Source organism: Falco punctatus, assembly GCF_963210335.1.
Source record: "Falco punctatus genome assembly, chromosome: 1".
Lineage (NCBI taxonomy): Eukaryota > Metazoa > Chordata > Aves > Falconiformes > Falconidae > Falco > Falco punctatus.
In genome coordinates, this window is record NC_137580.1 from 376,303 (window position 1) to 404,268 (window position 27,966).

General features: G+C 41.8%; 1 long non-coding RNA gene across 1 annotated transcript; it reads right to left on the minus strand.

The window, feature by feature from the left end:
- Nucleotides 1-238: 238 nt before the first annotated feature.
- LOC308070888 lies at nt 239-26,563 on the minus strand. Its single transcript, XR_013930911.1, has 3 exons — nt 20,719-26,563; nt 2,889-17,710; nt 239-2,843 (listed from the first exon to the last, which is right to left on the minus strand). It is a non-coding gene; the product is annotated as an uncharacterized lncRNA (long non-coding RNA).
- Between the last annotated feature and the right edge of the window lie 1,403 nt (nt 26,564-27,966).

The window sequence follows — 27,966 nt, forward strand, 5'->3', positions numbered from 1 at the left end:
GCTTCCTTCCCTTTCACAAAAAAATAAATTAATTGGCCATGCAAATCCTTTTCGTACCATACTGTATTGTTCCTCATTCCTGCAGAAATTGCCTTCTCTGGATAAATAACATGTAGTAAATTTGTATGGCTCAAGGAATTTAGTGCAATCTGTCTGGGCTGGGCTGGTTGCTCTCACCCTGGTTTGTCCCTCTCCCTGCCACTCTCCCCACCCCCCCCACCCCACCCCCCACCCCACCCCCCTCCCGGCTTCCTGCGTTTTGCAGTAATACTTTAATGGGTTTGTGACCTACTAAGCATGAACACTGTGGAATGTGTGTGGGAACTGTAGTTCGCTACCTGTATTTTAATCCAAATGCAGTACTTTAATAAAAATATCGGTTTAAACTTCTAGGTACATGAAGTATTTTGGTGTCATCAGATGTGTTTGTAAAATCACTTCAGTCCATTGGGAATTAATTACCTATGTGGAAACTAGCAAACTCTAGAAGAACTATTTAATGTTGAGAAAAAATATACCAGCCCAATGGCTAATGCAACAACTTTCGTAACATAACAGCAATAAATTTTCTGCATGCATGAGATATGCTGATAAAGCAGAAAGTTTAGTAACTTATACTGCTGCAAGTTGCATGATCATCCATAATCCCACTGCTTCCAGTAGATGTACTGGGTACTGAATACTTCTGAATAAACATGTCCATGTGGAAAATTATGGGTTTTTTTGCCTTGCACGTAATTTAAAAAAGGGTATTCACATTTTTGGCAGTAATTTTTGCCTGTGAAAGGGGTATGTGTTTAGGTCTCCACAATAATAATAGGAGAACTATTATTTGCTGGTTTTCAGATAAATATTTATACATTATGAAGTATTAATAACTAATTATACATTGCATCAAATAATCAAGTTTTGTTTCACAGTGAAAATGTTTATGCCATTTGATTTGTCTTCATAGTTCTTCCCCATTTCTGTATATATATACGTTAGTCAGCACCAGGCAATTCAAATTGGTGTGAAAATATTATCTCACATGCACATTAAAATGATTTATATGATGGAATCAGGAAAAAAACCCAAAATGAACCATTTATCACTGAAAAAGATCATAGTTTCTGACACTTTATTTAGTTCATTTATATAACCTGAGCCAGTGCCTGAACTGAAACTAACTCCTCTGGCCTGCAGCAGAGCTGGGCTAGCAGGGACAGACCGTGAACCAGATCTTTGATCTTGATTCCAGTTTTGGTGCTAGCTGAAACTGAGAGCTGCTTTTTCAGTTCAACTCCACACGCCGAAGCCAGGGCTGACCTTTAGGAAAGTGGAGATTTCCCTGCAGAGCCCGGGTTTCAGCTCAACTCTGGCCCATTTGCAGAAGCCTTAACAAAGGTCTCACAGTTTACTAACAACACGATTCCTATAAATTTACCTGATTACTGTAGATCTAAAAGAGGTAAAGAGAGGTTTTTGTGGTTTTTTTTCTTCTTTTTTTTTTTTCTTTCTTTTTTTTTCTTCCTTTCTCTCTGTGTAGGTGCTCCTGTTACTGAAAGGTCTTGTCTCTTTAGGGAGTAAAATCACTAATCCAGAACATGTTCAGACTGTTCTGCTCTACTCAGAACTACCCATAGCTGTATAAAAGCATGCCATGCTACATTGTGCAACACCGTACAAAAATTTCTAAACTCGTGGTGGGACTTATTGTGTTTCTGATATTATTACCACTTATTAGCAGTTATTAGCACTCCTGGTCCTGGAGCAAGCTTGGACGGTCACTGCTTTGGGGGTTATTTGTACTGAACTTGGCCGAGCTGCGCAGAAATGCTTGTAGCCTGGGATCGATCCAAGCCTGGATCATTGCCTAGTCTGATCCTCCTGAGAGGGGAAGTTTTTTCCCATGCCCCAAATCCTTGCTTTAACGTTGCCTACACTCACGTCTAGGCCGGGGTGCTGTCCCTTTGGTGACACTCTATGCATAAATATTTTTCTTGCCGCCTCATGGAATGGTGCTGCTTCCTACTCCTCATTAGAAAAAGTGTTACTGACCCCCAGCGCACCCCGTATTGCGCTCTACCCCAAAGGTCATCTTCACCCAAGTCGAGCCATCTTAGCTACTCTTCCCAGTCTAGGTCATACCCTAAAACCACCTCAGAGGCGGTTCTGTCTTTTCTGTACCGCTCTTTCAGGCATCATGCTTGTCAAGAGTCTTTTGGGCTTGCCTTTGTGGGGAGGTTTGGTGCAGAAGAACACAAAGGCAGGAACTGAGATTTGTGGTGGTTTTGCTGCCTGAACTTCTCGTGCTCCCACTCTGCGAGCCGGGCTCTAACAAACTTCTCAAGGGGCAAATCCCAAAGGGAAGGTCGTTCAGTGGCTGAGAATCTGTCACAGCTCCTCAGCTTAATGTGAGAGAAAAGGGACGGCAGTGTTGCAGCGCTGGGGACTGCCAGGCACGGTGCTGACCTCGGGGTGGTGACAATACAGGAATTCAACCTGCACCCCAGCTGTGGTGGAGTTTCACTTCACCTCAGTATGTATTTTGCTTAAAGCCCTCATTTGCTCCTTTGTTTTTGTTTTGTGGCGTTTTTTTTTTGTTTGTTTTTCTTGTATGAGTGTGTAGGTAAGGCTTAGATAAGGAAAGGAACAAGTGCCTAGTCCAATCCTGCCTGCTGTTCGGATATGTCTCTCGAAGCGACACTGCTCGTTCCCGTAGGATGCCCCAGATAAGTCAGCAATACTCCACTGTCAGTAGCATGAAGAGCGACACCTCGCCAGCGCAGCGAGGGGCCTTGTCCTCCCTCACAGATGAGGCAGGCCGTGCGGCCATTTAGAGTTTGCAAGGCATTGCTCACCTACTAACTTCATCTACTTCATCACTTCATCTACTAACTGCTCACCTATACGGACACTCTCTCCTGCTTTGGGAGTTTTAAGTTCCGTTAGTAGATGAAGTTTCGAACGGATCCCTTCTGCCCTGCCAAATCTCTGCTGCACCAGTTTGGCCAAGCTGTTGGTTTTATTTGCTTTTAGGCAGATTTTCAGTTTGTTAATGCACTATAAAAAGCCTGAATATCAGATTTTACCATCTTCACATTTCAATTATGGACACTTTCACTTCCTACAAATAAAATTCTCAGCGTCCTTATAGTCCAAATTACCCATGTGCATGACCTTTATATTTGCTGTTTATTTAGGAACAAGACTGGGGAATTTCAGACCACTTCAAATGTTGGTTTTGAGATACACTATTGGTATAATTTTTGAATTATTCCTTTTTATCACATCTTAACTTTGAATATCAGAAATCCTTCTCCTGTGGATAGGGGTAGTTATTGCCAACCTAATTTCAAATGTACCTTAAAAATTCACTCTTTTTAGCTCTTTAGGTTTGATTGTGAATGGCTTGTGGGATTAAAGCTTCTTAGTTTTAATGTCTATTTTTGAATGCTCGTTTGGGGTCAATGGTTAGAAACTCTCAGTATCATTTTTAGTGCTGAAATATCCTTTTGATTTACGTGTCTGAAGCCACAAAACCTCTTATTGTTATAATTTTTGAAAAATTGCCAAGATGCAGCCAAATCTTTCACTGCTTGCTGCACAGAACTGGTTCTTGCCTTCGTGTCGTGTACTGTAGAATTCATTATTGTAATGCCTTGTTTACTTACATTTCTTTCTGATGATAATAGGCTTTTCAGCCTTCAGCATTCAAGGCCTTTGTCCACAGAGGAAAGAAAAGAAAAATCAGGCAAAACATCAGGCTCTTTTCATCAAGCTTTTCAAATCTGATTTCAAAAGTTTGCTGTTAACCATTTCAGTGTCACGAGGAGGAACAAAGACCTTCACAATAAAAGATCCAGAAGCAGAAATACCTCTGCAGGGAAACAGCTTTTGTCCATAAAGCTGTTCTGATGCAAAGCGTATCTTCCAAGACGTATATGCCCCTTTCAGTAGTAAGGGCTGCCTACCTTCAAATATATTCTCCAGTGTATTTCTTTCGATAAAGTCAAAAAGTGAAGTGGTAGCATCCTTTCTATTGACATGCTGTGTACGATCATTAACGCGGCAAAGAAGCAGATTTAACTACTGATCTATACTTCTCTAAATACATGAATTTTCTTGTATGGTCCCTGTAAGAATGGCAGCCAAGATTAATGGGTTTCCAGGAGCGGTTGAAAAATTCTCAACCAATTTTCTTTCTTTTAAAAACCAAAATATTGTCTGAAAAATTGCTGGCATTGTCAATCAAGTTTTGTTTTATCAAAAAAATTTTTTTTTTCACCTTTCAAAATAGAAAATATTTAAAAAAATGTTATTTTTAGCTATACACATATCTCACGTGACTATTGCAACAGTAAGAAAAGCTTTCTTTACCACCAACAAACCTGCAAGTCAGAAAGTGCATATGTGCTTCTTAATAAGTAGGCTTCTGTTTTTCAGATGATTTTTGAAAGCTTTCTATTTTTTAATACTAACTTCACCGCTGTTCTAGTTCCTCAGACTTTCCTATTTTACTACCTGCTTCTCCGTGCCTATAAGATTGCTGTACTGTACCAGTTTGATATCACTGACGCATGGCTCAGGAGAATGTCTCAGAAACGTCTTTTTATGCGAGCGAACACAAGTAAACCATCTCAAAGTACAAGGCAAGGGGAAAACTTGTCTTTCTCACGCTGAACTCCCGCCACATTTTTGCTGAAAAGATCTGCTCATCATTCGAACCCTACCCATTCTGGGCACTAGAACGTGGTGTAGTACGACATGAGGGAACAAAACAAATGTGTCATCATGCATTTGATGGCCACATGCAACAAATTAAAGTTCATCATCATCCTAGTATTAATTCCAGACTTTTCTGACTGCTCAGTGCTTGCCTTTGCAACCGTGAGTTCTTCTGGCCTGTCTCCATCGTCTTTAGTGATTTGTTTGGCCATTCCTGTTATGAGATCTTAGGACTTTGCCAAACAGAAAACAGCTAGGCTGAAATTTTCTGTGCTTCACTTCTGCGCTAGGGTGATCCTTTTTGGAAAGCTTGGGCATCAGTATTTCAGATGGCTTTTCCAGAGTTAAGATGGATTTCTGACTTTCCCAGAGTTGAGATTCACAAAGAAATTATTTTTTCTAGAGTCGAAACGCTACTTTTCAAAAAAGTCTCTGTCACGTTCATATTTACAGCAGAATTTGAAATCTGGCCAAGGGGGTTGGTTTTGTGTCAATGACATCCATTTTTTTTTCAAGCTCATGAAAATTCGTATCTGTTTTCTTCTTGTCCTGTTGAGACACATCAGTTTTGTGGCTAATTGTCAGAAGATGTAATCTAAATTGATTAGGCTCCATCTTGTTACAGCTTCTGCCTGCCAGTTAGACCATTCTGTGCCTGAGCCATCCTCCAGCATGATAAGCAACACATATTAAATATGAGCTGCTCAGACTTCCCAGCAATGCTACAGCTCTGTTAAAAGCATTTGCCCAGTGAGAATAGTGGCACTTCCAATGCAAGCAACATCCCCCTTCCGAAAGACCTCTTGGTCTATAGCAGTGGTGCATCGTCTAGTAGTTTGATGAGGATTGTCAACTCTGAAACTTCCTCTCGAATTTATGGTTATTTTGGGGTTTGTTTAGCTTATGCTTAAGCTCTGGCTAGTTGCTTTTGAAATATCCAAGCTATGCATACGAGTACCTGCGCTTCCCCATACCATGGAACAACACGGTCCATCTGGAAGAGTGTCACAGGCCCCATCAGCGTTCTGGGAGAATATGAGAATATTTTTATCTTTTCCCATCACTTACATAGCATTTACTGATGGCTAAATACCATTATTTGAATTTCAACCATAAAAAAAAGCAGGAGCATATTTAAATATGGAATTTGATTGTTTTAATAAACTGCACACATTTGAAAATAAGACAGTTAGGTTTCTATTTTACTGTAAAGATAAACGAACCTTTATGAGTTGAGGTAATGATTCATAAAAATAAACATTACCCTGTGCTTTATAAACATCTTATCGATGTACAATAGACTAATTTTATTCATAATGAGTCTTGTAATACTATAAAGGGGAGAATCTGAAATAAAATATGTTTGGAAATGTATGCTTTAATGAGTGCATGCTGCAAGCACATCCATCTGTAAAGCTGAACTTTAGCATTCAGGTAATAACTGTGCTGTCAGTTTGGCATCTATTTTACGGTCAGAACTATGGCACCGAAATAATTAAGAAATATTAAGTGTCTTAAGATCCTCCATTTGAAATTCTGCATTAGAAACAGAGTTTTCCTAAGTTATTTTTGCTTGCAGTGTTGGCACATGAGGATGCACATCTTCTCCTTTAAGGCTCTTGTTCTGGGAGCCCAGTGAAGTCCCCACATTCTGTGCATTCCTGTGGGTTTTGAATTGCGCGTAATGGGTGAACATATGAAGCCATGAAATGCTTTACCCCCCAGCCATAAACTATTCATACCAATAGGCCACTCCTGCTGCTCCTACACAGGCTGGGGAAGCTGGTGAACAACACATGGAGAGACTGATATTCCTGAGTGCTTTAACATGAATCATGCTGGAGAAGCATTAAGACAGCCAGCGTTCCCTAAAGATGCAGTGTATGTGCTTTCTTCTTGGAGCATGTGCTCATAAGAAACCCTCAACTTATTCTCCAGCTAGAGTGCATTCAAAAAGATCCTTTTGAGTATATTAAGTAGAAACACTTCAGCCTTCATTAGCAGGCCTCAAAGTGAGCAAGAGCATTAAAGAAAATATTGGCACACAAGTTAGATGTGATCCTGAGCCTGCACCAAGCAGCTTTCAGAAAGCATTAAAGCAGAACTGAGACTGTGGCTTGCAAAACACCAACTTCATCTGAGAAAGAGAGAGAGAGAGAGAGAGAGGGAGAATGAATGTGTGAAGCAAAGGCAGGGGAGTTCATCGGTGTGAGGATGCTGCATCCCCATACTTCAGATCAGCTCAAGCGTGCAGCAGAGACCTGCAGGCTAGCTGGGACAGTATGGTGGAAAACACAAGAAGTCTACATGGACGGCTGCTAGCTTTCAGGTTATATATGAAAGTCTTGACTATAGTTTTTTCCCATTTAATTTTGTGATGACAGATGTCAATGGGATTTGCACACATATGTTAAGTGCTTTGTTGAATTAGGGCCAATGGCACTGATGGTATCAGTATGTGAGGACCAGATAGTAGGGGTGTAATAGACTCATGTACCAAAACCCAGAAAGCTGGTGTTAAAAACTGCAAAGTTAGTCAAACGTTTCATCTTAGCACCCACAGGCAGGGGAAGGCAGATATATGAGGTTTTAAGTAAGAACTCTGAAGAGGTTTTTAATTGCTTTTTTTTTTTTTTTTTTTACTTTGATGTTCTTTTTGTCCTTGATTCCTTTTTACTCATGTATTTAAAACTAATAACAGTACTATTTAAAATAATTTTTTTGTACACCAGAAAATATGAAGCTGTACAACATAAAACTAAAACAATTATTTCTCCCATTAGGAATTATTTTTTGATGAAAAAACCAGTAAGTTAAACTTAAAAGAAAGAAGATACAGTTCTTCAAATCTTCAGCCAGAATCAGAGGAAAAGCCCTCAGAAATGAAGATCCATTATAGAGGCAGATCAATCTAAAGGATAAGGTCCAGGCTCTCGTGTAGAATTTAAAGATTAGTGCAGAATCTGGCTGTTTCCTTGTCACAGTTTCATGTTTGCTTATCTTAAAATAAAAGAGACTAAAATTGGTTGAATTTCCTTACGTCTATGTAATTAATAAATCCTCATTAGAAATCAATTATCTCTGATAATTCCCATTGGTGCCATGGTTGATAAACTGAATGCCAATCAGTATAATAAAACCAGTGAAATCAAATTTCTTGTTGTTCAAAGTGACGATCAACTACTCAGCGGTAAATTTAATCAGAACACATCAACATCAATCAAACATACTAGTGCTTGCGAGCTATAATGACCTGCTATGTCTGACAAGTTATGGATCCTGAAACAATTGTAGAGCATGCACACATTTAAACATATGGTTTACACATACACGGGCAAGCAGTTTGAACATGTAAGAATGTAGAACTTCCATGAATAAAGTAGTATAGGCTTGTAGTAAACGTGCATTGCTTGAACAGCCTATAGTTTCTAAAATCCGTACTGTGCTTTATTGTTAACGGATCCAAGAGACTCTTATAATCAATGCCAGCTTTTTTGCATGTCCTATGAACGCGTCCACACTGCCTGTTCAGACAGAAAAGCTTTAGTCTCATCCCCCTTGCTGGTAGGCAGTAAGTAGGGAGAAAAAAGGACCGGATACATTTTCCTGGATTTTCTTTCGTTAAACAGTAAGGAGGAGGTAAACTGGGGACCCTCACCTGTTCAGAGCCCGCCCACCAGTGGGGACTCAGTCAGATTTGAGATGTCCTTCTGGGGAAGAGCCTGGCAGGACTTGGGAGCAGGGACACTGGCTACAATCGAATTAGCTTCCAGAGCAGTTCTCAAATCTGTGTTGGGAGTCATCCCAATTCAGGCTATTTAATGAAGCATTTGAGCTCAGGCATATAGGATGTGTGGGAACTTATTAATTCCTATGGTGGAAATACAGACTTCTCTATTCAGGTCTTGACATTTAAGATGCATATATTTGCAGTGTTTAATTCTGCACTGTACATGTTCGTAGTAATGACTGAAGTTCTGAAGTGTTTTGAAGAGTATTTATTTGATATTAAGAGAAGCATTTTAATTTATCTTCAAATAGACCACAAGTGTACATCAGAGCCGTGTACATCTGTTCAGGGTTAGTTTCTATGGCTGAATGAGTATTTTGTAGTAAATAACCTACTTAATGGATTTAACCTTTCTCTGTTTGCATATTTTCTGAAGATACTTGATAATTTTCTTGGATTAATGGAAATTACTCTTTCAATAGGTTCGCTGAAGATCACCTGTAGATTGTTTACATTTAAGAGACTCACTATTCAAAATTAAAAATGTAAGATCTTTCTAAACATCACTTGCCACATATCATTATTTCTATTCGCAAATTAAGAGAGATTTCTGATGAAACTGCTCCAAGCTAGAAGTTTAAATCCATGTTGTGAATAGTGTCATTATTCTCAAACATTCTTCAACACTCCTGCCTGTGAATTCATCTGAGGGAATAGTCAGAGAAAGTAAACAGAAAGAAGACAAACAGCCAAGATGCATACACTATTTTACTTGAGTGAATATTCTTAGAAAATATTTAGAAGTATTGGCTCTGTTATTAGTTGTATAAATATTCATACAAATCTGTCTATCAGATTGCCTCCCTGAAATTACTCAGGCTTTTTTAGGAACTTGGAGAGAAAAGTCTCTTAAAAATATATTTCTGCACATTTTCCAGAAGTAGAATAGACTGGCTATGGCCTTATAAATTACAGGCTTTCCCATACTCATCCAGTCATGGGGCCAAATCTCAAAGTTAACTTTAATGGGATTTTGGCTCAGCGAGGTTGGAGGAAGGGCAGCAGAATTTAGCCTATGATTTATACTGCTTTCAGAAATTGCCCAGTGAAAAAAAAATACAGCAATGGTACTTATGTAGTATAGTTGCATGTGTAATTTATTTTCTGCATAACCCACATGAAATTTAATAAGATATAAAAAAGTCACATTTTTAACTGAAGTCTTACAAATTCTAGCTTTAGTAAAAATAACTACCGGCTTCTCAAATGAGTTGATCAAGTAAGGTAAAAAAGTGGAAAACATCTATTCATTGCAGTGTGGGTTATTTGGCTATTTTCATTTTTTTAAAAAGGGAATTGCATTTCACAAAACACACTAACATATGATAGAAATTAGGAAATGTGCTGTAGCTGTGTTCTCAGCGGGGTTGAAAAATGAGAATGCTCTGGCAGTCTAGGGAGATAGGGTTCAAACTCCAGGGCCAGGAGTTATATTAGTCTCCAGGAGAAAAAGACTGATTTTCATTAAAGACAGTGGTACCCACTGACTCAAAAAAAAAAAAAAGAAAAAAGAAAAAAAAAAGAAAGAAAAAAAATCTTGCGGATTTAGAAGTTTCCTTTGTAGAATATCATAAGTTGGGACAATTGCCATAAAGAAAACTTTTGTAAGCTATCGGCTTTGGTAACTTTTCCATAGGTTTTTATACACACTTGTGTGTGTGTGTGTGCTGATCGGATACCAAGAGAAGGCAGCAGTCAAGCCCTGATGTAGTCAAGGTTTGTGGCAAATAAACGGAATTCAGTGAAAAATATTGTTTATGGACTTACAGAGGTAAACCTTAAAGCAAAACAAAATAAAAAAACAAAGCAGAGAGCTGCCTGCATCCACTGGGGATTTCATCCAGCCTGCCACCCAAAGAATAGCTGCCACTCACAGGAGCTTTGCTGTGCACCTAAGACTTAAGCAGAAGAAAATTATATAAAATTATATATATGAATTTACTTAGGTCCAGTAATAATTCCTATTATGGAACATATATATTGATTACAGACCTAGGAACTATAAAAACAAAACAGAAATGCTCCAAATTTTAGTTGCCAGCAGTTCAGTAAAACTTGCTCCATATAGCCACAGGGCTAATATGCGCTTGTTGTTTTCTGCAACTGTAGCACAGCAGCTGAGAGACACTGGGTTTACATTTGGAGCAAGAACGACTCAGATTAGATATTGGGAATAGACTGCCTGGGGCATCTTTCATGCTGGAGGTCTGTAAGAAGGAATTAGATAAATAATTGTCAGAAATGCAACAGATATGGCTAATCCTGCCTTGGTGCAAATGACTGCCCCCCCCCCCCCCCAGCTTTTTTGGACTGATGATTTAAAAGACAAAGCTATGCGTACAAAGCTACATCTTAGGTCAAAGCTATGTATTCAATAAACAATAATTAGGAACTCTTAATTATTATATTCTTTTGACACCTAAAATTAGTCCAAAACAGAGATTTCAATTGTACTGTTAAGGTTTTAAATTTGACCCCAAACATGTATTTCCCTATAAGTAAATACAAAGATAATCACAATTTTTTTTTTTTTCTTTAAACAGGGATGCTGTTGCCTTATGCTCAAAGGTCTGCACTAAACGTTTAGAATTCCACTAAGGGCAAAATCTGTCCCTTGCACGCAGTGTTCTGAGAAATGAGGTCAGGCATTTCCCAATCCCTGGCAAGAAAACTTTCTGACTCTACTCCACCACAAAGCATCCAGAATTTCCCCTTGGGTTCCAGTCAAATTGTTCAAATGCTTTGGAAAAATGTATCTTTGACATCCCAAGAAAAGGAATATAGAAAAGATGTTCTCATAGCATGAAAGGGTTAGAACAGTCTTAGATTTGAAGCAGAATGTCTAGCAGTTTCCAAGGTATTATTTTTTGTTAATTAAAGCAATGGGTTTCAGAAGCACTAAAGGACTTTGCAGAGTTACAGCTTCTACTGCAAAAACACAGATGTGAAAGTCCTGTTGTTATTGACACTGCTGACACGTGACCAGTTTTCTTGTAGGACCCAGAAATCATCAGAAATCACCACTAATTTGGCATGGGAATGATTGAGCTCCCCCTGCCCGATTGCGGGAGACTTCCAAATTCCCCAGAGCTTCTTGGTCCTCAGTTTCAGACATCAGGTGCTCACTTCAAGCACTTTGAAGGCCTCCTGCATTTTCACGCAGTGATTGGTCCTATATGTTTGTGTCCTGAAACTAATGCAGCTCATCCAAGCCTGCCAAGCAGTACCTGGTCTGCTGGGAGGTCTGGGGTCCTTCTCTGACTCACGAAGCCTCTCGTTCTGTTTCTTTATGACTAGCCAATATCTGGGCTGAGCCTACCCACTGCAAAATCACGTTGATGCATTTCTGCTCCAACCCTCCTTTCATACCCAGACTCCAGCAGGCTGAATGGGACCTCTGGAAGTCCTCTGGTCCAGGCCCTGCTCAGAGTGGGTCCAACCATAAGTCTTCCCTTCTGTTTTTTCTGGGAGTCTGGCTTAAATACTAACTTTGTCCACTTTGTGTACTTTCATTTTTTGGTTGCTAATACATTGTTTATAAAAAGACTCCTTAAAGTCTTGCTGTGGACAGAAACGGGCTAGCGCCTGCCATGGTCACAACCAAGGGAGCAGGTTGCTCAGGGCACTGGCACTGCTATCCCCTTACGTCTTCATAGAGCCTCTAAGCTCGAAGAATGGCTTACACAAGAGGTGTCAGAAAAAAGACTGAGGACTCAGGGTTGGTGGCGAGGAAAGAAAAGGCAACACCGAGTCGGCGATGAATTTATTTCCCTACATTGTGTACCTGTCTCAAGCAAAGGGGAAAAATGAGGTAAGCAAGGGCCACTCTCACTGTGTTGGACTGGAGAAAAATGGAAACCTACCCCTCCATAAAATGGCAATAACTATAAAAAGTTAACAAACGTACCAGTTTTGCCTGGGATCTTGCCTGGGTAAGCAGACAAGACGGCCTGCCCTGCAAGGTGCTTCAAAGCAGCTGTAAGTCAAGACAACGGAAAAGGAGAAGCTTTTCCTGAGAAGGGAAGCCTTTCTCTGTGTACATGGCTGGCCACCATCTCCCTTCTTCTGTCTCTTCTGAACTGCTCCTATAAACTCTAACACTGAGTTTGGTACTGGAAGGACAAGGGTAAAATGTTTGTAGGATCACGAGGTGGTCACAAACACCAGACAAGCCTCTTCAGAAGCTTTCATACACCTCAACAATAACATTTTTGTTTAAGCTTGAAGTAAGTAAATATAGTAAAACAATTAGAGCTAGGTAAATTTGTCATCTTAAAAATGCAGAATTATGCTTACGCAATTAGCTGTTTCCGAGCCATATTTAACAAGGCATAAGACAGCAGAAAAATAGCACTGCTTTGCGACTTGTCCTGGAGCTGGAGAGCCCAAGGACCAGAGGGTTTCAGTGGGGCTTAACACCATTTCGTACCTCTGTCCCCACAAGGCCAACCTCTCCATACGCACCCCTGCTACCGCCACCTCCAGTAACCACATCATGCAAACCTGTCTGGAGATTTTCCTCACTCAGACAAAAAGAGAGCTTTTCCACCCCATTTATTCCATACTGGAAAGCAGTAACAGAAAATCATTTGTTCAGCGCATGATTATATATTAAGGACAAGTGGTAACAGGCTGCTTTAGCTAAGGTGAAGTGTCTTGTTAATATATTATATGCTAATGTTAATATTTTGGTTTAATATTTAATATTTCTTTTTTTGTGTTTAGATAAGAATTCAACAAACTTTCTCAATCATCTCCCACACTGCAGTTTTTTGAATATTGTGTGCCCTGTCCCTCACAGCACTATTCACACATTAGGAAAATATTGACTCTGTGTCGTTATCCTATTTGTGCAAAGACTTCATCTGCTCTTGACATGGCTGTTCCTCTGACCAGCCGTAAGAGTGCTGATGTGTCGTACAATCAGCGACAGACGTTTACGAGCCTGACCCCACAGCTCTTAAGTGTGCGCAGCTCCCATTGATGGAAGTGGAGTTTTACGTGTTTAAGGGCAGCAGGATCAGGGCAGTTCAAGAAAACGATCCCAGCTTGCATTCATGGAGGACAAAGTGAAAACTCTTGACTTTCAACAGGGTGTCACTTACTGGCACTTCCTACGCCATGTTCTTCTTCGTTTTTTGGCTTTATATAGCCATTGATTATCCTAATTAAGAAACTGCTTGACTTTGTTTAGATTGAGGGTGACAATTCTTTTTTTTTTTCCTTTTCAGCATATGACACAGCGGTTCGTGGGAGCTCAGCCCCTGCCAGGTTTCCAGGATCAGGCCCTGACTGATCTCATTTTCAGGAAAACTTGAGATTAGAAAAACAGTCTTTCTGCCACAAAGTGAGACATGTAGATGTGGTTGCTTAGACCAGAAAGATTAGGTTTACCCTCCAGAGTTTCCTGATCAGTTAAAGATGTGCCTCTTCAAGACTTATCCCAAAGCAGCATAGTTTCCCCCCTTTTTACTACTCTGCGTTTGTCTCTAACAAAAGCTGGCATATATTTGCTTTCTTTGCTGAAAGAGCTATTTTCCCTTATTTAAAAAAGTGTAAAGTCTGCCCGTTACCCCTTGCTAACGCAGAACTGCAGACTGGGCAGCCCAGCAATTGCCATCCAGCCAGTAACTCGCTGAGCTCCCAGGCAGACAAGGCAGGCAAAGCTCTCGCTGCGAGCTACACCGGGATCCACTTCTGAGGCAAGGCTCGTGGGAGACAGCCAGAAACCAGGAGTACGAGCTGTTACACCTTCAGCTTCTTCCCCTCCTCTGGGAGAAGGGGATGTTCGTATACCGGACATGGCAGAAGGCAGCAGTGGGTGTTTGCTGGGCCTCTAGTGACTTTTACAGCTATTGAGAATTTTCAGAATTTTGTATGAGAATGAAATCTCACCGATTTATTACTATCCTGGTTTTCCTACCTCATGATAAATGCATGAGTCGTACCACAAGGCAGACATACTACATGTTGTTTGTGTTAAAATGGCAAGCATATTCCTCCCACCTTAAGAAACAAATTGAGGGGCTTAAGTTAAAAGCCTAATTTTCCCCTTCTTGCCTGAGCAACGGATTCAGGTGGATGCCTTTGGGGGGCTCCTTGGATTTTTGGGTGGGCTGAATCAGCTAATAGAAAAGCCTTTCTCTCTTCCCTAACGAAGGCAGCTTCACCTCCTAACTTATTTTTGGTGAGAGACTGAGTACTTTAAGCTCTTCCCCCACATCCAGACTGGGTTCAGAAGTTTTGCAGTGCTGAAGCAAACTAAGGGAGGAAGCAGGGCAGATAACGATGAAGGAGTGTCAAATAACAGACTTACGTATATCATACCGAACAAGGACTTTCTGGAGGCTGTATTTTATTTTTATGGTGTGTGTGTGTAATTTAGAATTCATTTAACTTTTAAACTGCCAGTGAAAGGACAAAACAGGGAGCAACTTAAAGTGCACATTTGCTTGGACTCACCTCGCCTTGAGCACAGTTTTTCTTTGTTGCTCCATTTTTCAGAAGAAAAACTACCATAAGAATCATTCCAGGGCATAAAGCTAAGATTTGGAAGTGAAATTTCTCAAAGCTTTGGAGTATATGAAGTGAAAAATGCGCTTCTGCCTGTTGGGGAGGTGGGGAAGGAGAGCAGCTTGAATATAAACCCGTTTCCTTCATGTCCTGGCATAGTCAGGAATCTGGGTTTTCGTTTAACCCCACACATGTCTGTTCAGCTGCTCTCCTCTCTCCTGGGCACACAAGAAATGGAAGGGATGAGCGAGAGAGGAATTTATTTCATTAACAACAGGGGAGATTTTATTTTACTTTTTTTTTTTGAAGTGTCACAAATTTAGACAATGAATGGAGCAAGCAGTCATTATAACATCTTGTCATTTCTGCTCTGCCTTTCCTCCAGCTTTCATAGGCTGTACTGACACGCAGCTATCTGCAAATCTGTAAGGTATGAATCATCTCACACATTGCCGAGGTGAAACCTGGCAACTATTTAACAGCACCACTGCAACACTACGGAACATTTTAAGACAGGAAATTAAGAATACCTGAGCCAAGTAAAGCCACAGGGGGAAGGTTAGATGGACAGAATTTAATTACCCATGTTGGAATTTGGCCAGGACACCAAAACTTATACCCCAAGCCTCCTGTAAAGTGCCATCAGACCTTTAATACTAACAACTGGTCAAAACATCAGCTTTAGATCTGCTTCAAACAAGAACAGCACTAAAAGTCATCCAAGACCTGCTGAGGTATTAATTTACTACTGACTGACAGGAAAGGGTACAACATACTGAATCACGCAAACCAGCTACAGTGCAACAAGAAAAATACCTTTCCTAGCAGCACTGGATGCTTTTCTTCTCTAGCAGTAGCTTAATATCTTTAGGAGAATTTGGAGTATTTTCAGAAATGCATCAAATGACTTGGTAGAATAACCACAACACTTTCATTATCTCACAAGTCAAAATATCCTTGTGCTCCCTTTGCAGAGCCCCCAGATGTACCTCAGTGCTCAGCCTCTTGTTTATTGCCATTTGTAGTGTGGAGAAGAGACACGCTATAGTGAGTAACAGCGTGTGGACTTTAAAAGGAAGATTAAAGCCTGAAAGTCTATGCTTTTTCGCTTCTCACATTATTTTTCTAAAGAAAGTTGTACACTATTTAACGTTTATTTGTGGTGAAGATGAAAAATTCTGTGGGTTATCTTTTCTAGAAGAGTAGGATTTCTACAAATCATGGTTCTTGAAATTCCTTAGGCTGAGGAATTATGTCAGCCCTGAAAAGCATGGGTTCATTATTCACATCGTGTTACTTTGTTGACATAATTCCCTAACAGACTGGGACATGAGGTGTCCCAGTTTGATACTTCATCCTACAGTCACTGCTTTCGCCTTCTCTAAATAGTAAACACTTCTGTGTCTGAGTTCCTGTTTTAAAAAAAATCCTTTGAGCAGTATATCTCTATGAAAAAGAAAATCTGGGTTAGCTGTGGGCCACCAGCAATTTATCAAGCAGTATTAGTTATGTCTGTGGGATATTTTTCATTATCTGAGGATTATTAATAGAGACACTATATACATAGTGATTATTCCCTCGCTAATAATTGAGATAATATCGATACGGAGCCTGGATTCATTACACCTTAGTAAAGAGACTATGATGTGAAGGGTATTTTTTCCCTCCAATTTGTAATCAAAAGTTATTTAATAGTAAAAATCAGTCTTTACTTATAACTGAGGTTGCAATCTTTGGGAGTTGGCAGAGCCAGCTGCTGGGCTGCTGGGAGCCAGACTCTTTTTGATCTTCATATTGAATGGTTTCCTTTGATCACCTAGACAATAGATCATAAAAGAACAGAGCTTTTACCCATATCTGCCTAAATTTGCAGGTAAATAATGAGATGGTCTGAACTGCGGCTGGAGTGTAAGATTTTTAACAAACAATTCTCCCCTTTGAAGTAGACTTAGTAAAATTAGCATATAAATGAGCAATGCTGCTACATAAGGACATGTGGATGAAGAAGAAGGATAATTGGACTGAAAGGGTTAGTTTCCAAATGAGGTCACTTGCTAAATGACCGGCAGTTTGACTACAGGTGGGTTTGTTTTCTGAGTTAGAGATGAGATTTTAACAGCGGGGTTTGATCAAGTTGGGGACCTCCAGACGGCATGGGGGAGGACTGGAACTTTGTAGCTGGCCTGGAAAGTGCAAAGTTGGGTGGGAGACAGGGCAGACACAGACCATACCTCTGTGGGAACAGGTATCCTAACTGATGCTGTAAAGTCAGGCTGTAGTGCATTACACCAATACTTGTCCCTATCAGCTTCAAGTATGCAAAGCTATTATCCATAAATCTCTTCAGAGCTCTGTTCGCAGTGCCTGTGAAGAAGGACCAGTATGCTGAAATATCTGCACCAGTGGGTGCTGCCAGGGGCTGCATGGGCTGAACTCACCGAACTCGAAAAGCCAAAACAAGGGTTTAGTGTGGTGGTAAACAGGTTAACGTTAGGATCTTTGAGACTCACCGCTCTTCATTTCAAAGTGAGTGGACTTACCTACGCCAGTGGGAAACTGCCACCTCATTGCAGAGTACCTTGGACTCTCTCCTCTGTGTGGCCAGGACAGCCTCCCTGTCTGTCAGAAAATGATCTTGTCTTTCCAAGGCAGGGACACATGGCTGGAGCTCTCTCAGTAGTGATGCTTTCAAATTTCCTACATGAAAAGAAGCTAAATTAAGTAATATGTATTTGACTCCGCTTTCAAACAAAAAATTCTTACTGTGCTTGAAAGAATTATGATCATTTCACTGGAACCTGCTTCCTTATTCATTCGATGAAAAAAGATTGAGATTGAAGGGGGCAGTAGATGGAAGAAAGTGTGACCCCGAGTAGCAGCTGAATAGCCAGCAAGATAGTTTTTTTTACCACACAGAAAGCACTAAGCTCAAATCCTCCATCATTAACATGGAGGAAAGAAATTGTGACAGACACACTCGGCCCCTTAACCAAACGGGCAGTAGTTTGGTCCAGGCTCTAGAGGAGGTGAAGGACTGAGCCTGAGCAGCTGCTGCTCGGTAGCTGGGCCAAGAACTCCTCGAGGAAACCCACAAGGGAGCAGAGTGAGTGACACAGTGAACATCGATGTGTATGAACTTGGGACGACTATCATGATCAACACATGAATGGCGGGGCGGCTCTTCCAAGACTCCTTGATCAAGGAACAAAGAAAGTTGTGGGTACAAGGACTCTCAGGCACGCCTTTCCCATCGCATACAGTCTGAGCCACCCACTTCATTCCCTACCTATGACAGCCTGGGCTGAGCCTTCTCTGCCAGGCAGCGTGGCTGCAGGACAGTCATCTTGCCTTGAACTGGGACGCCCCTCAAGGTTGCCTCTCAAAGCAGAGACCTTTCACCAGCGACAGATCTTTGGATGAGTCCAGGTTGAGTGCTCCCGGAACGGCGACTGGGCTGCACGCCAGGTGACTCCCCCCTTGAGCAGGGATGCTCTCAAGGTTTGACATTCCGTACCTGGAACTAGCTGAGACCGAGAGATTCTTCCTCACCCAAGGCAGAGAGACCCCTTCTTTGCAACAGATCCTCAGTAAGGGACTGACAGCATGTGGAATTAATAGTAATGAAATCCATGTAGCCAATTCCATTAGACACAAACCGTTGTCCAAGTCTGAGACCAAGACCGGACCCAGCTGCACATAAGCTCCACCAAGACCTTTAGAAAGGAAGGGGGTCTGCTCTGAGCCTTGTGACTCAGCAGGAAGGCTGCCCTTAGCCTTTTGTGTCTCTGGTCTCTGTGTAAATCAGTCTGGCTTGATTCTAACGGGATTTTCCTTTGTTTCTTCCATGTAGTAAGCGGTAGAGTGAACCTTGCCATTGAACTTTCTGAAATTACGCTTTTATAACAGCATATTACAACCACTTTTGCCAATACCTTTGATGGTGGTTCTTTAAGTGATCTAAGTCACTCATTTGTGACAAATTCATGTAGTTGGCAGGATCCTGGATAAGAATTCATGACAAATTGGCATAGTCAGCAGGATGAAAAGTAGTATCACTGGTTACTTATGGAAGCATGGAATAAGTCAGAGTCTCAAATTCTCAGAAGTATGGGCTCATGATAACTGGCACAATTGGGAAGCTGTGGAAGAGCAGCTAAAGGTGGCCAGGGATTGAAAGGATGGAAAGAACAATAACTTATTTGTAAAAATGTTAGGCACCTGCCTAGAAGCAGCCTGTCAGGACAGGCTAAAAGATAGTAGAGAAAAACAAGACTGGAGAGAGGAAATAGAAGGCAGGAAAGCAGCTGAATTATTACAGTCTTTGAAAACTGAGCAGCTGCAGAAACAGTTACAGAAAGAAAAGGAGAAGAGACAAAAGTTGGAAGAAGGTGTCAAAATCATTCTTATATATGCTCCCTATCCTCCTGACATTGTAAAAATTAGGAAATTAATAGTGTTCCTAGAGGATTGGGATGGTGATATTTGCGGTGATCCTGATGACTATGATGAGGGAAATTATGACCCCTTGTTCCCCTTAGAATTCTCTGAATATCTGGTGGAAACCCATCATTAAAGCAGGACACATTGTGATTTCAGTTGGTCCTCGATGACAATTGTTAACATTTCTAATAGATACAGGAGCACAAAGTTCAAGATTAACACAACAGGATGCCGAGAAGCCAGGTGTGTGACCTGGACAGTGGAGAGTTAAAGTCACCGATGTAAGCGGAGCAAGTGTTATTTGCTAAATGACAAAAGTTAATTTATGGTTCCCAGGTGAGAAGTACATATGGTCTACTCAAAGCACAATGAAAATATTTCAGATTTTGATGTTTTGGCTGGATGAAACTGGTGCTTGCCAGATGGCAGTGTGTGGCTTATCGGTACAAGTACCAGCCCCAACCCTGGCAGAAACTGGGAGGCTACGGTGTGTGTACTCCACACCCCTGCAGTCCCGATTCAAAAATTACCAACGTACTGTAGCATCCGATTCCTGCTGTGGAAGAAAATGAAATTTCTGATGCAATAACAGACTTGGAATAACGGCACATTATTTCCAGAACCCACTCCCCATACAATTCACCCATATGGCCAGTCTGAAAGTTGGGTGGGAGATGGCAACCTGACAATTGATTATTGGTGCCTAAATGCCAACACAGCTCCACTAATGGGTGCAGTACCCAATATTGCAACTTAACTGTCACAATACAGGCAGCCACACATCCATGGATGGCAGCACTAGGTGTCAGAGACGTGTTCTTTATGGTCCCCTTGCAGGACAAGGATAAAGAGAAATTTGGTTTTACTTGGGAAGGTGTACAACGCACTTTTAACAGGCTCCCACAGGGATATAAACATCCACCCTTGATTGCTCACGCTGTGCTTGCTGAACTTTTACAGTCTCACTTACTCAGAATGTGGAACTGTACCAATATATAGACGATATTCTAATCTGAAGAAATTCCCCTGGAAAGGTGAGGGAAGCAGCAGCAGCATGACAAGCGCTAAACAAAGCGGAAGGTGAGATCCCACCTGAGAAACATAAGGGATCAAGCAGAAAAATAAAGGGTTTGGGTACTTGGTGGACCGTAGGCAGTGCAGTGGTTCCTCCAGATACATTAAGAATAGAACAGCTGCAGATGCCTCACTCTAGGAAAGAATTATAACAGCTTATGGGTACTTTAGAATATTGGAGAAACACGTACCTGGATATTCTCTCATTGCTTGTCCACTGCACTCACTTTCACAAAAGTGGAAACGGAACCCAGAACACGATGAGGCAGTCAAAACCCTAACACAGGAATTAAAATGAAAAATGTATCAGTCGTTGGGACCAGTACACTCCCACTACCCTATTACAGCAAAATGGGGTTTTGCTGAACATGGTACTTACTGTAACTTATTTCAAACTGGCCCTGATGGATCAAACAGACTTTTATTGTTCAGCTCAACTGCATTTAAAGAGACAGATGTACTCTGAGTGGGAAGAAGGACTTCTGTCTTTAGCCTGAGCAGTAAAACTAGTTGAGAAAATGCAACAGAAACAGCATGTGCAAACCCAAAGACAACTGACGTCCTTCGGTCTGCCTTCTCAGTGGAAGCAGGGGAAGGAGATCCACACGGCAGCAAAGATGCAAGGGTTACTGATGTATCAAAACCCACAAAAGTGCCTGAGAATTGTCATGTAGGAATTAGGGCTTCTCCCTCCCAAAAGCTGGCAGGGTCAGTAGTGCAACTGAAGTGCATCTGTGTTGCAGCACTCCCAAAACTAACTGGCTTCAACAAGGCTTTTTTACCATCACATACCAGGTTAACTTCAATAAGCAGTTCCCACACCTTGCTCCAGCATCGCCACCAATCCCCCACAAGGCTTCAAAAGTTCACCTACTGTCTGTGCTGTTTCTTCATACTCTTCAGGACAGTTCACCATACCACTTCTGTGTCCAGATTCTTTCTTCTCCAGCTTCTCTTCCAGCCAGCCTCTCCTCATCCAGGCTCCCTTTAGTCTCCTGGGGCCTTTCCTACATCCAGTGTGCTCCCTCTCTTCTTTTTGGGTCTCTCTTCATCCAGTACTCCTCTTCACCACCACCTTAGAGCTATTTAACTACATAGCAGGAACCAGCCACAGCTGCACATTATCCACATCAGCCAGCCCACCGCCCCTGAAGCCAGCCCATAGCTGTATATTATCAATGGTAATTAACCCAGCTTCATTCCTCTACACATCTACACCGATGCATGGGCAACAAACAGGAGGAGCTGGAAGCCATTGTGCAGCAGGAGAACTATGACATAGTTGACATCACAAAAACATAGTGGGATGACCTGCACAACTGGAGTGCTGCAATGGACAGCTATAAACTCTTCAGAAGGGATAGGCAAGGAAGGAGAGGTGGTGGGGTAGCTCTGGAAGTGTTTTGATTGTCTAGAACTTAAAGATGGTAACAATAGGGTTAAATGTTTATGGGTAAGAATCAGGGGGAAGGCCAAGAAGGAAGGTATCATGATGGGAGTTTGTTTTATGCCACCCGACCAGGATGAAGAGGTAGAAAAAGTATTCTATAAGCAGGGAGAAGTCTCACAATTACTAGCTCTTGTTCTTACGGGGAACGTCAATTTATGAGATGTCTGCTGGAAATGCAATACAGAAGAGAGAAAACAGTCTAGGAGGTTCCTGAAGTGTGGAGAAGATAACTTCCTGACACAGCTGGTGAGTGAGCCAGCCAGCGAATGGGCCCCATTGGACCTGTTTGTGAACAGAGAAGGACTTGTGGGTGATGTGATGGTTGGAGGCCGTTTAGGGCACAGTGATCACGAAATGGTTCTCAGAGAAGTAAGGAGGAGGGTCAGCAGAACTGCCACCTTGGACTTCCAGAGGCAGACTTGGTCCTGTTTAGGGCCTGGCTGATAGAGTCTTTTGGGAGGCCGTTGGACCCTGAAGGGCAGAGGGGTCCAGGAGGGCTGGACATTCCTCAAGAAAGAAATCTCAAAGGCACAGGAGCGGGCCATCCCTATGTGCCAAAAGACAAGCTGGTGAGGAAGAACACCAGTGGGCAAGAACACTGGCCTGGCTGAGCACAGAGCTTTGGCTAGAACTCAGGAAAAAAAAAAAGAGAGTTTATGACCTTTGGAAGAAGGGGAAGACAGCTCAGGGGGACTGCAAAGATGTCATGAGGTTTTGTAGGGAGAAAATAAATCCCATTTGCAAGAGCAGAACTCTGGGCTCGTATCCTAGCTGTGACACAGACTTCCCTTTTCATCTCAGACACGTCATGTAGGCCAAGAGTTTTGCTTTTACGCATCAAATGTAAAAACTTAGACAGGTAAAGAACTGCTTTACTTTGCTGCACGGAGCAAGTGTTGGCCCCAAGACAGGAAAAATTATGAAGCTACTCTCACAGACTCTCCTCAACATAGATAAAAATGACAAACAAATCACCCAGCGAAAGCACTGTCCCTACATATCAATCAGGGAAAAACTTTGTGGTCTACATGGTAAGTTGATTATATGGGGCCATTCAAACCCTCCATGGAACATCGACACATCCTCACAGGAGCAGAAGTAGTCTCTGGCTTACTTACGGTGACTAAGTGACAAAAAGCTGATGGACAAATTACAAGGGCTATCATCTTAGTTCTGAAGTCTACCTACTCCTGATACCAACCAAAGTGAGAATGGCTGACACTTCTCATGCAAGGAGGTGCAAGAAAGGGCAAAACAAGAAAAAATTCAAAGGGTATTCCATAGTCCATATTACCCTCAATCAAGTGGGATGGTAGGAAGAGCTAATGGCTTATTGAAAAAGAGCCTTAAGCCACATGAGGCCCAGTGGGATACTCGATTTTCCAAGGTACTTCATCAACTGGAATAATTGGTATGGGTCCACAGGGAGCCCTGTGAGCCGAGCACTCTGCAAAAGCTGAGTTTAATGCTCCACCTTCTGACAGAATAAAGTATCCGATAGCTTACAGCCAGGACAACCTGTTATGGTAAATATCCCACAAATTGTAACTGTGCCTATGACTCTAACTAAACCTTAGGGCCCACTTGCCTGGGAGGTTACTGATAGCAGTTGTGAAAAACACAGAATTACTGCATGGTGGATTTTTCCTTCTTTCTAACGGGGTAACCTGTCCAGAATACCCCACTGAGACCAGTCTACTTTACTTCTTTGTCTTGCAGCCTCCTCCAAGAGGAAAGTAAAATACATCATCCTGTTGCTGCTGAAGATTTTTGGTAATTCTTGCTTCCCCACAAATGCCTGCCTGTCTCAATTGAATTGTCAATCAGGAAATCAACTGCAATTGTGTCAATAGAGATAAGCCACCCATCTTGTTATTAACTGATGATAACATAAACATGAGTTGTGAAACCTGACCACCTGTTAATAAAGGGTGTGTATGGTGTTATGATAATTCACAGTAACTCTTACACACCATACAGAAAAGGCTGTGACGTCATTGCTCAATATATAGTGAAGGGACAGAAAGATGTTGCAATATCATGCAGATGGAGCACTGTAAAGAGATGCATCATAATACTAGGAACAGCATCTCTCAGAATCACTAAACCTATCACAATGATGTCAGTACCCACTTTGAATATTTCCCCAGTTTTATTAAGAAGCCTTACTGAAGAAACCCTAGGGTGGTCTCAAGCTCATGTTAAGTATACCCGGAGTATGGGAAGACACTCTGATAGGAGAAATTTAGATCTTTCCACCGTGATCATGCATGGAGCTGAAGTATACTTAGAGAACAAATGGACCTCAAAGATTAAGCTTATGGCAAAGCTCCCCAACTTCAGGGAATGGCAGGGGAAGAAATGAAAATAGGATGCTGGATAACCCGTCTGTCTACCCATGAGAAGGCATTCTGTGGACAACATTACATCAAACCCAATAATAAAAGATATGGAACTCTGCACCTCTGAAAGGTTGCACTGTTGGTACAATTTTACCTTAGTACAACCTGTTGTATTTTGCCTTGGGGCTCATCATACCATGGGACTAGCATTTAGATTTACAATAGATGTTACTGAGCCCAGTACAACAACATCCACTCCGACTCCTGGGCCTTTGATCACATGATCTCCCCTGATCATGAAAGATAAGAAAACTCTGTCCTCACAAATTTCCAAAATTGGACCTTATGCTATTACATATACAGGCCAAAAGTGAGTGTTGCTTAATCCGTTGTGGTCCCTCAAATGAGTCATCTATCAATGCAGATCAATATCTCTGCAATTAAACCTACTTGCTCACCATTCTTAAGTACGTCCTGTGCAGGGTGGTTAGTGTGGCTGCATCCTCACCTCTCCAAAATGATCAACAAGGGATGTGACTGGTATTTTAGGAACAGGATTAGGAGTATTAAACAGCATGATGCTGAAGCTTTAGCAAAAAAGACAAGCTCAGCAACAAGTAAGTTACGCAAATCAGAATGCCCATTGCAATCTTCACTGTTGGCATTGGGAACTAACCAGTGGCTCTTATCTGATATATTACCCCAACGGGAAAGAATTGATGAAAAGGAGCACCAACTGTGGATGCACTAGGTGCAGCCCAGATAAGATCTCTCCTGTTCATAGTTGTATTCAGGCTTAACTGTGGATACAATCTGCTGTGGCAACAATTGTAAGAGAAAGTGGAGAGGGCACCTTGCCCACCGAGATTCAAAAAATAATCTGGGATAATGCAACTAAATTTGAAAGGGAATTCCAATCTTGGTGGCATCTAGTTAATTTCACTTATAACCCTACTGAGAGTAAAGCCACAGCTTTTGTTTTGACAATATGCAATGCTTCCATATACCATATACCAAATCATTGCACTGGGATTAAATTACAATGGAACTGTCCTCTATCCATTAGAACATAGAGTATGGGCCCAACAAAATGGGAACAAATGGAAAATTATTGATGTTGATGCATGTGTTGTACAGGAACAACAAGGATTTATTTGTGAAAGTCATATCATTAAAGCCCAAGACATTTGTCTTCATGCTAAACAAAATGTTTGTCATTTTGAAACACATCCTGATGAAACCCCTGAAACAGAACTTTGTATATGTTGGAAATGTATGTGTATGTATGAGAACCCTTTGTGATTCCATATTTACAGGCATCACCCCCCTAGAAACATATAACCACTCAAATATCTGTATTTATAATTTTACCAAAATTATGGGATACAACTTTAACTATTCAGCTCCTATCACAACTCCCCATTTGCTACAATCTAGCTATATATCATATCACAATTTACTGCCTGCCTCCATTAGAATGAATTTACATTGGTAAGAAAACTGTTGCAACATGATGACCTGAGTCAATTGCTTAAACTAATCCAGAGCAATGCACAAAGAACCCTGATTACCATCCATCATGATGCAGAGAAGATACACCATGTTCTAGGAAGAGTGAATAAAGATGGAGAACACCATTGGTGGGATACCTCATTCAGATGGTTACTGACAGCAACAGGAACTTCAATGCTTCATCCAGTTGTGATTTTATTTTCTCTAAAGTTATTAAGCTTATTACTTATAATCATTCTATATGTAAAGATCTGGTAAATAATGAAGCAAATGCTCTTTGTTCATCATGAGGAATCCCCCCAATAATGTAATTAACAGTAATACTTCATACTAAAATATATTTCTTACCATGAATCTGCAAGCATGCCAACATAGTATAAAAATAACATTAATATTGACACTTAAATAAACAGCTTATCAAATAATGGGACCACTGATCTGCAACACGCTCCATATTTGTCACATAGATTCAAGAGTTAACTATACTACCACTCTATGAGTCGATAGAGTGGATTGACTGTAGTCATGGGGAGGAGTGTGACAGACACACTCAGCCCCTTAACCAAACGGGCAGTAGTTTGGTCCAGGCTCTAGAGGAGGTGAAGGACTGAGCCTGAGCAGCTGCTGCTCGGTAGCTGGGCCAAGAACTCCTCGAGGAAACCCACAAGGGAGCAGAGTGACACAGTGAACATCGATGTGTATGAACTTGGGACGACTATCATGATCAACACATGAATGGCGGGGCGGCTCTTCCAAGACTCCTTGATCAAGGAACAAAGAAAGTTGTGGGTACAAGGACTCTCAGGCACGCCTTTCCCATCGCATACAGTCTGAGCCACCCACTTCATTCCCTACCTATGACAGCCTGGGCTGAGCCTTCTCTGCCAGGCAGCGTGGCTGCAGGACAGTCATCTTGCCTTGAACTGGGACGCCCCTCAAGGTTGCCTCTCAAAGCAGAGACCTTTCACCAGCGACAGATCTTTGGATGAGTCCAGGTTGAGTGCTCCCGGAACGGCGACTGGGCTGCACGCCAGGTGACTCCCCCCTTGAGCAGGGATGCTCTCAAGGTTTGACATTCCGTACCTGGAACTAGCTGAGACCGAGAGATTCTTCCTCACCCAAGGCAGAGAGACCCCTTCTTTGCAACAGATCCTCAGTAAGGGACTGACAGCATGTGGAATTAATAGTAATGAAATCCATGTAGCCAATTCCATTAGACACAAACCGTTGTCCAAGTCTGAGACCAAGACCGGACCCAGCTGCACATAAGCTCCACCAAGACCTTTAGAAAGGAAGGGGGTCTGCTCTGAGCCTTGTGACTCAGCAGGAAGGCTGCCCTTAGCCTTTTGTGTCTATGGTCTCTGTGTAAATCAGTCTGGCTTGATTCTAACGGGATTTTCCTTTGTTTCTTCCATGTAGTAAGCGGTAGAGTGAACCTTGCCATTGAACTTTCTGAAGTTACGCTTTTATAACAGCATATTACAACCACTTTTGCCAATACCTTTGATGGTGGTTCTTTAAGTGATCCAAGTCACTCATTTGTGACAAATTCATGTAGTTGGCAGGATCCTAAATCAGGATTTGCAAGAGACATGGACTACTTTTCTGTGGAGAGCATCAGCATCCTCTAAAGCCACTCTGTCCTCTGGCCCACGTACTGTTGAAATCATCTTTGCTCTTCAACAGGAGATGAGATCACTGTCCTTCCAGTGTAACCCACATGTAACACAGAAGGCTGAGGACTGAGTCCAGTTGTTTTACATCTTAAACGAGTGTTAAGGGCAACGTTTTTTGCCAAGATATAAATGACATTTCAGTGCCTTGTGAATGTGACCTGACAAGAGGTTCTGTACATCAGATTTCCCCCATCATAATTCTCCTTTCCTGGCCTTGGAGACCAGTGAGGACAGGACTCTCTACTACTGGTGAGTGCAGCATCCGTCTGGGATCTTTTGCTTGCTGCTGGAGCAGTCAGGCTTTTTCAGGAGGTGGGCATGGGCGCAGTGGTCTGCAGCAGCCATCAGGGAGGAGCCAAGTATGTGCTCTGACATGGATGTCTGAAGCAAGAAGGGGATTTGGGGAGGCTTTTTGGAGGTGCTTAAGGCTGGGGAGCTCTGTGTCGGTTTGGACAGGGA